Genomic DNA, 12,424 nt, shown 5'->3' with positions numbered 1-12,424 from the left:
GGCGATTTTAGACTTTATGAAAACATCAATGATTCAAAAGATGAACGAGGCAACTAATGACTGGAAAAAATCTATTTTTTCTTTCGATGTAAATTAAGTGAGTTCCATTTTGGATTTAAAAAAAAAATATATATATATATATATATTTATGCAATCAAGAGAGACTCAACCAACTTGGCTTGGACAGTGTGTTAGACATTGAACAGAAGACACAAATAAACACAAGACTTAAAAAAAACATTGGAAGTTACTGTACTGACTGAAAAGTACTGGCATACTTATTGATGGACCTTAGATAGGGGGTAATTTGAGCAATGTAACTGTGGAAATGTGCAGGAATTGTACAGTTCAGTGTACATAACTATGTAAGTAATAACATTATAAAATAAGTAATAAAGCAATATTTTGTTTTGAAATATATTGCCCTTAAACCATGCAGTTTTTTTTTATTACTAAGTAATACACCCATGCTCAGAATAAATTAACTATGTTGAAGTGTACTGTGTGGAGAGCTTTGAACCGGTAACCAGCTAACTAAAGAAACAATACACTGCGCATTACATCTCTATTCTGGAAACGATGCATTTACTTAACATTTTCAGTTTCATCAGCAACACTTATCAGGGAATAGTGCTTTGGTAGTTTCCCAGAAAGAACATCATATGACACCAATGAGAGTGACGTCACGCTTTGGGTCTCTGACAGAGTTGCTAGGGGGGGTAGTAGCGCCAGCGCCATCAGCAAGCCTCTGCGACGAACGCGCATATCCAACTGGTGAACCTGACTCGACTCAACTGACGCCCGATAAACAAACAACGCGGAGGAGCGCTCTACATTCAATTAATTTGGGAGAAATATCTTTCCGTTTAACTTGTGTGGACGTCGAGACACCGATTCACGGTAAGACTTGAGTATTGCGCATCCATCGTTTAATTGTGGCCATCCCTGGCACGAGACACGATTGCCAGTGCTTAGGTCAGTGGTTAGGTAGCACCAGCCTGCTAGCTCGCGACGCGAACACCAACGCAGCTAACCGTCAACCCGCAGCTCTTGTAGATAAGGTGGCTAAACGCAAAATGCATGTGCATATGTCTGTGAATCGGCGTGGGCCACCACTTGCCAAAGTAGCCATGAAACGCACCTTAGATGATGCGTCAAATGGTGTGGTTTCGTCAGTAGCCGGTTGAGTCGTGCAATTACAAAACACAACGCGGCCAACGACCGTGTAATTTCATGTGACAGAATGGATGGGCTGTATAGCTCGAAGATTACACAATCTCCAGCATCGTTAGTTGTACGTGTACATCATAAGGATTGACCTAGATCACGTAGCGGTATATTGGGTTAGAAAGGCAGATCTTTTGGGTCGTCATGTGTCGTGATCCAACACATTATTTACCCCATAAAGAAATTACGCACGGAATATTTATAACACAAGGGGAGCAACGCAATGAGCAGGTGCCTCAGTTGGACGGATACGTGGGCCTACAGGAATATAGTAGCCTACTTGTGCGGTATTATTTACAGTAGCCTAGTGGTTTACGTCATTCGTTTGAGAGAATAAATGCAATGTTGTCTATAAATAAAACATACCAGTAGGTGTAGGCCTATGGTGTCTGAATGGCAATACCGCGGGCGTCCTGTGTGTGTTTACACGCAGGCTACAATAAACCACTGACAAAACATCTTTAAAATGATACACTTGATACGCGAGTTTCACTTTTGCCAGTGTTGGGCTAGTTACTTGTTAGTCTTTTAACTGAGTGTTTGGAGACAGGTTTATTGCTCGTGCGCTGATCGTAGTTACTGTGGGTAGTGGGTATCATATCAGCGCGTACGCACAGGTTACTGAAGTTGCATTTTTGACTATTTCAGATCCATATCCGCCACTTTGTTCTTGTCTGCAAGTCCCCATAACAGGAATGTCCGTTGTAAAGTCTGCATTGTTCGGCTGCGCGGGCCTCATTTGATATAGGTCTACTGTCCTGTTTTAAAATGCGTTCCCGTTAACGCGCGGCCCCATGTGGTGTCATCAGGGTGTCCGGACTTTTACATCTTGCTTAGCTATGGGCAGTGCTGGCGTACGGCAATTCCTCTTCCTTGCGGTTTAATCGTCAATTGGTATTAATGAAGCCAGCGCTGCTTGCCTGCCCGCCCGCCTGCCTTCTCGCTCCCCCCGGCTTTCCACTTTACTAGCTCAGCATGGGCACGCCTCCAAGAGTGCATTCGCCTAGGGAAACCATGTCTGTTGTCTGCAGTTCCTTCAGATTCCCCTTTATGCATCCCTGTACATACCTTTTGTGTTTGATGCACAGACCAACAAAAGCGAGCCCTTACATGAGACTGCGTATTTGGGCTCTGTTGCCAAACTGCTGTGCTGAATCATGGTGGTACAGGAAAAGCAGCAAGTATCACGTGCAGACCAGATAGCCTACCATGCAATTAGCCTCCCCCATAATTAGCCTACACCAGTTTTACATTCATAGTCCTTGTGCTGACATTCAATATATGTGATAGGCGATAGGAGGACCCCTGAAAATTATTGTGATCTTTCAAAATATTGTTATCGTCAATAACCAAGGATCAGGCAGACACATTAATCTAGCATGGTGTGTGTGTGTGTGTGTGTGTGTCCTACTGCCACAGATTATACTGTAAACAAGGGCAGTGTATTATCTTATGCTTCTTTCATTTTCACTTTGTCATATGCCTCATGTCATGAAATCGCAGTTGGCCTGCTGAGACAGCTTCTGTGCTCGCTGTATGGGGAAAAAACAGGGTTAGCGCTACCTTTATTACTACTGTCACAACCAGACTGTTTGACTATTACAAACATCTACCCTATTTTGTTTGGTTTAAATACCTTTTTTATGTTGACATCCCTTTTCTACATAATTAAGAACCAGCTATAAGCCAACACACTTCTCCTTCTCTGTCATGCTGGCTATTGTGAAGGCACACACTTTCAGGCGACCACCAATAAATATTTCACTTGGTTACTGTAAAGAGCAGTCCTTCTAGCATTTTCACATGGTATTAACGTAATCACATACTCTGGTCTAAAACCTTCAAAACCCAAGACCAGAGAAGGAGAAATCACAGTACAGCACGGTACAGTATGCCGGTGCGGTGCATACCGTACACAGGCGGCTGAATGTTGTTATTGTGCGCTTCCATGGACATGGAAACATTCAACTGCATAAGCTTAAGCAAGAAGGCACATGTTTTGATATCCCTGGCTTTTCAATTTCAATTGTACTTTGTAATACGAATAGGGTAAATTGCTTCATAGAGTGGATTGATTTTACAGTAGCCTAAATAACTTTCCCCAACAAGGCTTGCAGGCACATTCACCCATATTTTGCTGCCATATTGTAACAAATTATATTCTGTGGTAAAGAAGAATAGTCTTGTGGTTGATCGTTCTGAGTGGTAGGCCTAGACGTCTAGCACAGTGTGCAGACTGGCCCGTGTGGAGCAGTAAATGGAGAGAGTGGAGGTAGGTAGGTTAGGAAGGCTACGGCAAGCCGGTTGTCTCACATGCGTACAATGTCCAGAGTTCCTCTCTGGGTCTGGAGTTCTAGCACTCTATTTCTATCTCTCTCTGTCTTTCTCTCTCCCTCTCTCACACACACACTACACACACACACATACACACACACAGGCATGATGGAATTCTCTCTTGCCCTCACTCACTAAAATACGCTCACAGTCTCTAGCTCGAACTGTGTGTGTCTCTCTCTCTCTCTCTCTCTCTCTCTCTCACACACACACACACACACACACACACACACACACACCGGCCCGATGAGGCTGTCGTTGGTCCAGGGATTACTCCATCAGCGCGGCAGCTATGGAAATGAAGAGCGGAGCTTCACTCCAGCCTTTTAATAGCACCCCACTTTCCTGTAAACTATCACACAGACAGGAGACACGAGCCGAGTGACAGACAGACAGACAGACACAGACAGACAGAATTGTACAGACACAGAGAGATGGGGCATCCAGAGAGACATGGAAAATGAAAATAAACTCCGCACACCAAGGCTCCCGTTTCTCTTATTTTAATGTGACGTTTTGGGCAGCATGCCCTTCATCATTTTGCTTTGTAAACTTCACTGACATACATGGGCAGAGAGAGAGAGAGAGAGAGAGAGAAAAAACAGAGAGTGTAGGTTTAGTGGAGGCAAGAGGTTATGTCACTTACTCGCTCACTGTGACTCACCAGTAAAGTAAAAGCAGTTGACAGGGATTAAGGTTAGGTTGTTTGGTAGCCTATCATGTGCCCAGTGCCAGCTCCTCTCATTTGGCCTGGCCCACTGATCTCACTGACCCAAATCTGGGCTGAAATGTGTAGTGCAGGGCAAGCAGGTGAACAGAGAGAGAGAGCGAGAGCGAGCAGACTGACAAAGAGAGCAAGAACACAGAGTTTGTATTTATAGACACTGTGCCAGTCATACATGACATGTGATTAATTCCTTCAGGTCCGTGTGGGGCCATGGAGCTAGCGAAGGTGTTTCAGGAGAATAGGTGCTTCCCTCACGACAGTGCTGCTAATTGGTAAACAACGATGATAATCAGTGGGCCTGCCACTCTGATATGTAGGCCTACTGTAGCTTACTTTTGGGTGTGACATATCATGGTAGCACTCAAATAGCACATTCAGCTTATATTTGTCGGATTTATTTTTTTGTAAGAAGTTACAATTGTAATTATCTTCCTGAATCGGCACGTCATCTTCTGAGCTTCAGCACAAGGTATCATGTTAAAAAGATAGGTCTAATTGTGAGCAGATTGGCTAGAAAGGCCGAATGTCTACTGACACATGGAAGCCACTGGCCACAGAGGCCGATGAGCAAAACATTTATGTCAAGCCATGTCTACACGTTTCTGTATCTGTTTACTGAGTTGACTTCTAGAAATCATGTTTTCCAAAAAGTTAAAGATCTACTTGCATCGTTATTTCACCAACATGGCTGTGTTCACTATTATTATTGAATGCATTATGCATTGGTTTCGTGCCACCAGCCGGCACTTGTTTTGAAAACTTGTGGAAAAAAAATTACTCAACATGTTTTTTGAAAAACAGCCCATCTATGGGCAGGCGTAAACCCAAGTGGGCAATACCTTCGAAGTGATGTAAAGTCTATAGGCTCTTCCTGATTCGCTCCTGGCTCTGCTCTGTTTATGGAAATTGTACATAATGTAAAATGTCCACAATGTAAAATGTCAAAAGTACGCAGCCTGTGAGGGTGACTATGTAACTAGGGGCATGTCTATATAACAGCATGTCTATGTAACGGCATGTCTATGTAACTAGGGGTGACCCTCCATTTTTCATAAGGAGTGAGGAAAACTGATTTTAGTGGAATTTGATCTTTAACATTTTTTCAGAGAAATATGAGACACCTGCTACTATAGCCTCCTGCCTGGTGTTCAGTAATTAGTTGGCAGTTCAATTAGTTGAAGTTACAGAGACTTCATGACTCACACTTTCACAGTCCATAGAAGGCATGGGTTATAGGTTTTTTTGTGTTTTTGGAATTTGGACTTTTTGGACCAAGATCTGTTCCTGAAATGGCCAAATTTACTGTATGTTTGATATGCAACACAGATTATACAGATAAATGCAGATTATGCTGGTTTCATTTTCTGTTTTCGTAATGGATGCCAACTAGCATAATGCACATCAGTCTTAAAAAGCTGAACTGTCAAACTATAACCCAAGATCAAAACATAAACAATAGTTTGGTTGTTTTCTAGATCAAGTTGTGTGTGTGCGTGTCAAGCCTCTGGTTTGGCTTTACTGTTGCCATATTCTAATTCAGGATACGTCTTTATTCATCTCAGGTGACATATGTAGGCCTATGACCTTTAATGATTTATGATTACTTAAGTAAGATTTTGTTGTGTAGCTGCTAACAAGTCAATGATCATTACTGTTGAATGTTGCAATACTGTTGTAACAGTTTCTCTGTCAGTGTAGTAAAATATTGCCTTTGCAGGGCATGTTTGTTTACAAGCCAGAGAGCTGAGCTGCTACAACCGTGAGGCAGCATAACTTGACATTAGTAGGTCTTGACATGTAAGTATTAGGTCTTCTTTTGAGATGTATCATTTTAAAAAGAAAAATAGTTCAGCTGACAAAACACATTATAGATTATGCCCTCAACAGTTTTTGATTACGTCATTGAAACATTGATTCAGGTGTCCCTTCCTGTCTGTGTAATACTAGAGCAGTAGGCTAGTTGTTTTTTGCTAATGTTGACATTCTACCTGTAAAGCTGCAGTGCAACCTAACTAGTACATGGGAACAGGATATGTGTCTGGTGGGTAGGTCTAGGTTGTGCTGCCTAGATGTTATAGCGGTCCTTCAGCCTGTTGTTGCCGTTACTGGCCTTTGTGAGTTTGTTGTCTGTGGCTAGGGGCCACGTTGGAATGCTCTCATCCCTGGCTTGGTGCTCTGGCTCAATGGCTGCGGTGGCCGGTGATGGTTGCAGAGACTCAATATAGTTTTTTTTTTTTATTATTCTGTGTTATTTCAACACTAAGAGAGTCGGTAACATCTTCTAGAGTGTATTTGGTCCCAGAGTGTTGAAGTAACACTGTATTTTACAATGTATTAGTCTCTTCGGTGGGAGCTTCATGGCAGCTCCAGGGGTCGTCCTGCTCCGCTCCAGACGAGACGGAAACAGGCAGCGATGATATTCTGCTCCATTACCTCACGTCTTCAGCTCACTTTCCATCACCGCTGCTCCAAGGCATTGTCACAACACAGCATCACTTGCAGCCCATGATGGGCGACGTTTATTGTGTCGCATGTCCCGAATTCTTTGGAGTGCGAGGGGGAAGTGCTTAAAATCCACTCAAACTGCCTCTATAGAATCGGAGTGAGGATGGGATGGTGAAAGGTGAAATGAAACAGCCTTAGTGTGCTCAGTGCTGTGTTGAAAAGATAGGGCTCGAGTACGATCACAAATCCCCTAAGAGAGGAAAAAACACACAGGTAACCAGTACATTACAGCACTACTACTAGGCCTACTATTACTACTGTCCAATACTTTACTAATGCCTTACAATTTGGTCATAACAGCATGAACGACACAAGCATACTACATGGTTTAAACATGCGTCCGTATTATGTTGCCATCATTCTTATTGCATTGCAAATAAGCTATTTTATCTTCACACAAAACGGATTACAACTTGAGCTAAACTTTTTGGAGGTGAAACACTTGAGATAGGTGAAGGGAATGGTAGGTTGGTAAGGGAAGGGAAAATTGCCCATTTTACGAGTCTCCATTTACTTGGAGATACTACACTGAAACAATGCAGTGATTCTGAAACTGTGGGCCATGAATAGGTTGGGAACTCCTATATATAATCTATATATATAATATGATTACTTAATCAACCAAGTGGCTGCCATGATGTTTTTTCTGTCTGTCGGGCATACACAAGAGCCCTGTGCAACTCTGCAAGGATCCTTGCGTGTCCGTAGGATAAGGAAAACCGCAAATCAGCCTTTTAGTCTATGCTACTGTATTGGATTTTTTCTGCTGTCCATGACTGCAGGTGTCCGTCTACCGACCCGGTCCTGTGTTGGCTGATTGGCGATGGTGTCAGTGGCTTTAGCGGCTACCTTAAGAGGATTTCTCTCACTTCATCGCCAATTGCCCGGACAACACCTCCCTCCCTCTGCCTCTCGCTCCCTAACTCCTCCGTGTGAATTTTTGTGTGTGTGCGTGCGTGTGCGCGCACGCCCATGTGACTATGTGTGTGAGGAAGGTAGTGTGTGTGTGTCTTTTTAATCCTTGACCTTTTTCTATTTTGTATTAATTCATGTAACCTCTTTCTCTCTTCATCTCTCTATCTCTCTTTCACTCTCCCTCCATTCGCTCACTCACTGACTGACATACTGCTCAATTCCCTTGGTCTTTATTCTATAGCTGGTTTTCATGTGTTGGTTTTGTTTTGTAATAGTAACATTTTCCTCCCTGTGGCTCTGTGATGTTGTGTCTGACTGAGTCAGAGGGTTTGCGTAACTTTGACCCAGTTTCTGGCCGAGCTGCCTGCAGTGCTTACCTGTCAGATATGTGTCATGGGCACCGGGGCTTCTTTTATTTTATTCATTTATCCTCATCGGATGACGTGTGTGTGTGTAAGTGCATGTGTAGTACACGTGTATGTGTGTCGTATGTGCATGGGCATAATTTAAGGTGTAGATGGTGGGGATATGTCTATACCACTTTTGAGAAAAAACAAAAATACCATTCCGAGACAATTAGCCATTTAAATGTACCCACGACTTTTCAAGCCAAACCTACACCTTTGCATACGTGGGTGTGTGCGGAAGTGCATGCCTGTCTGAAACTGCATGGATGAATAGAGGATATTGGCATGTTTATTTTTCTCCATTGGCCATTCTGCAGCAGAGAGAGAGAGAGAGAGAGAGAGAGAGAGAGAGATTTGCTAGCACATGCTGACAGCAGGCAGTTTGTGTTGCCAGTAAAGTCTCTCTGTCCCTCTGCTGTTTCCTGTGTCCCCTAGTCAGTGGAGAGGAGAGGAGGGGGGAGAGAGGGGGAGAGGAGAGGAGAGGAGAGGAGAGGAAAGGAGGAAACATCAGCCTGAGCCAGCTGCACTGCACTGGCCCATTCTTTGCTGATGGACTCTCTCTCTCTCTCCCTCTCTCTCTCTCTCTCTCTCTCTCTCTCTCTCTCTCTCTCTCTCTCTCTTCTCCTCTCTTCTCTTTCTGCTCGTGCGTGGCTGTGTATGTGCATGTGCGCGCGGGCGTGTGTGTGTGTTCACGTAAAGCTGTGTTTTCAAAAGTATTGTCTAGTCCGCTGGCCCCTCGATAACCATCGGGTACAGCCACAGCATCAGCAGGTTTAGCCATTTCCCATCCGCAGAGAGACCAGGACTGTGTGTGAATGAGTGTGTGTGTGTGTGTGTGTGTGTGTGTGTGTGTGTGTGTGTGTGTGTGTGTGTGTGTGTGTGTGTGTGTGTGTGTGTGTGTGTGTCCTTGTTGACTCTGGCTATGAGTACCGTGCCATAGGGAATGTGTTAGTGCTCTGGTGAGTGTGTGTGTGTGTGTGTGTGTGTGTGTGTGTGTGTGTGTGTGTGTGTGTGTGTGTGTGTGTGTGTGTGTGTGTGTGTGTGTGTGTGTGTGTGTGTGTGTGTGTGTGCCTGTCCGGGGCACTGTACTGTAGTGGTCAGTAGGCCAGTGGTGTGTGTGTGTGTGTGTCTGTCTGTCTGTCTGTCTGTCTGTCTGTGTCTTTGTGCATGTGTCTCTGTGTCTCTGTGTCTGTGTCTTTGTGTCTGTGTCTTTGTGTCTGTGTATGTGTGCATGCTTGTAGATATGCTCTAGTCCGGGGCTAGCAGCTAACATGGCAGGAATGCAACAGCACGCTCCCACTGCCACAAACATCCCCAGCTGAAAGGGAAAGGTCAACACGTGGGTCACTAGTGTTTTCCAGACCCACCTGTCCTCCCTCTGGCTTAAACATCGCAGGCACCAATGGCAATTCGTGGAAATAACCTAGATAATATAATGACAGTTTACTGAGCTGCCTCTGTCATCAGACAGTCTAAATGTTATTGAGTATTGTGCTTGGTATGGACAGCTTCTAAAATGATGGGTTTTGCGGACATATACAGTATGATTGTGCTGATGTTCTCCAGAGTTGACGTTATGTTAAATATAACGCGAGGACAGCTTAAAATGGTCACACTTATTTTCAATGTTCATGCTTATCAGTGTTTATGCTTATCTTGCCCCTTTTCTATAATGCACCACTGCTTTTATGTAGTCCTTTCTGTGCTTGTATTGGTATTTTGGTACACCGGCTGTACTATATCACAGCTTCATTAGATGGCAGGAAGTATTACATTTGTGATTTAAAAAAGAAAAAACTTCTGCATAAAAGAATTGGGGGTTAGCTATGAGTCATGGGTCAACAATCAACAAGCAACTAAGTAAGTTATGTAACACACTGCTGCAAGTTAACTCAAGGCAGAGAGTTCTCTGGGACCAAATACAATCCAGAAGATGTTAAATTGACATGCATTTTTGTCTGTGTTTTACTTTTTTATGACTTGGTGTGGCTGAAAGCAAAATACTTGTTCACTTGAGATGTACTGAACAAGGTCTATGTCACTGTGTGATTCTTCACCTGTTCACTTGAATACGTCACCAATCGTTACCCTGTGTCTACTGATTGATGACAGAGTGGCAGGGGTCATTCTGATATAGTTCCCCAGATTGCCTGAAAAGCAAACTTGGTTAGTGTGTGATCTGGAGAACTTTGACTCCGGTGTTATCCTGTCACATCATGCATTCTATTGGCTGGCCTGGACATGTTGAGCGACAACATGTCCCCCTGATAACGTCTGGTTTTCAACTATACATTTTCATTACTTATCATTTATCTCTGCGTATTCTGTATGGCTATGTTTGGTCAAGAGCTAATATTGAAAAACAAAACCAAAAAAAATTCCTGTCTGCTCTTGACTTTTTACACTGTGGGTGCAGTTTGAAATTCCAAAAGTCCGAAATGGCAAAAAAACTAAATCTGGAAGGAAAAAACCCAAAATAATTTGAAAAAAAGAACTGGATTTCATCGGGCCCTAGAACTGTGGAGTGAGTTCCCCTCTTCCTCCCTGCTGCCCGATCATAGATTGTAGAATAGAACCCAATGCTTCTCTGACTGTGTTCCATGTAAACCAGTTTAAAATAACCTGATTAGTATTGATTCTGTTATAGGTCAGCAGCAGCAGCAGGGGGAGCAAGTGTGTGTACATGAGTGTGTGTGGTGTGTGGTTAGTGTGTGTTTGTTGTGTACACATGCAGTGGCTGATGGTATCAATGGGCCTCGTGACTTCCAGGAAAAAGAGACGTCTGCAGTAGCATGGCTTTAGCCTGAGTCTTGACAGGCTTTTGATCTGCATAACTTATGAAAAATATTACGGACAGGCGGACAGATGGATGGATAGACAGACAGACAGACGTAGCCAGACGTAGACAGATGGATAGACAGACAAGATCATTGCAATACCTGAGCCAACCCCCTCCAGGTTCCCATGATCTCGACAAACTTCTAGTTGACCTCCAAGAGTCTCTCACTGACTGCAGAGGAAGGATGTGGGTCTTGAAGTCTAAAACGAAAACCAGTGAAACGAAAGAACAACAACGTGTGATAAATCTGTATCATACCAATAGCTGTATAACTTGTTTCACTTGTTTATGTCACATTGTGTGTGTGTGCGTGTGTGTGTGTGTGTGTGTGTGTGTGTGTGTGTGTGTGTGTGTGTGTGTGTGTGTGTGTGTGTGTGTGTGTGTGTGTGTGTGTGTGTGTGTGTGTGTGTATTGACTGATTGGAACTTTCATTTTCTGAAACGGATGCTTTATGCCATTTGTGTCCTACCTTGCACTTGTTTTCTGTTAGACTGACAGGAGTGGCGCTTAGTGAGCAGGCCTAGACGACAGCACAGGTTGATAACCTAGTGACCAGTGACGTAGTTGTCTATAACTGGCGCTAGTAGCCAGCCAAAAGGATGGAAAAAGGAAAAAAAAATCTTGTGCACATGAGTCTATACACGGCCCACGTAGTCTTTGCACACAACGTGGTCTACGGGTTGGTTAACATCATATCTGCCACTCCCAGGCTATCCCCCCACCCCCCAATAGACATGTACTCTACGGTTTGCACACAGCTAAAAAAAAGTTGGTATTACATAGTAAACTTATATAACTCCAGAGAGAGTATTTACAACACTGTGGAGAGTCAAATTGCTCCAACAGTGGTGTGTGAAATCTTTCAGAGGACCAGCGTAATTTCAACTCTACAACAGGACGATTACCCCCCCCCACCCCCCCCCACTAGTGTGCCACAAGTGATTGATATTGTTTCAAATTCCAGATTGATGATGTTGATCATCCAGATGTTGATCATTATAAAATGTTGAATCAAAGAGGAGAACACATTTTTGGATGGAGTTGATTTCAACTATTTAGGAGTTGTGAAAGAGAGATGTACCTGCAGGCTTAAATTATTTTTTTACTTCATTCAAAGAACAAAAGAAAAGGATTTAAGTGTGCAGACATTTTTCTTTCGCTGTTTTTTGTTTTTTTGTTTTTCAATTTCAGCTTTTAATCGTGAGTGCAGTGTAATTTGTTTTAATACAGACAAACAGTTAAAATAACACTGTTATTCTTACTACTTACTATGTAGTATCTCCCCATTGGCTATGATGTCATTCCTCTGTTTTTCTGTTCATATGTTTTTTCCCATAGTCATGCTACAAAGTAAATACTGTAGTCATTCATGCATTCATTCATTTCCGTGTGTGTGTGTGTGTGTGTGTGTGCGTGCGTGCGCACGTGTGTGTGTGTGTGTGTGTGTGTGTGTGTGTGTGTGTGTGTGAT

At 43.3% G+C, this 12,424-nt stretch overlaps 1 protein-coding gene across 2 annotated transcripts in view; it reads left to right on the top strand.

Moving 5' to 3' along the window:
* Positions 1 to 733: 733 nt before the first annotated feature.
* The window catches only part of grinaa (glutamate receptor, ionotropic, N-methyl D-aspartate-associated protein 1a (glutamate binding)), a 42,133-nt gene continuing 30,442 nt past the window's right edge, over positions 734 to 12,424 (top strand). For both annotated transcript variants that reach the window (XM_063185191.1, XM_063185190.1), the window contains exon 1: positions 734 to 900. The gene's annotated coding sequence lies outside the window, so the exon portion shown is untranslated. The remainder of the gene's footprint in view (positions 901 to 12,424) is intronic.

This window comes from Engraulis encrasicolus, chromosome 20, assembly GCF_034702125.1.
Source record: "Engraulis encrasicolus isolate BLACKSEA-1 chromosome 20, IST_EnEncr_1.0, whole genome shotgun sequence".
Taxonomy (NCBI): Eukaryota; Metazoa; Chordata; class Actinopteri; order Clupeiformes; family Engraulidae; genus Engraulis; species Engraulis encrasicolus.
Note: the sequence above shows the minus strand (reverse complement) of the source record. Positions and strands in the feature narration are given on the sequence as shown.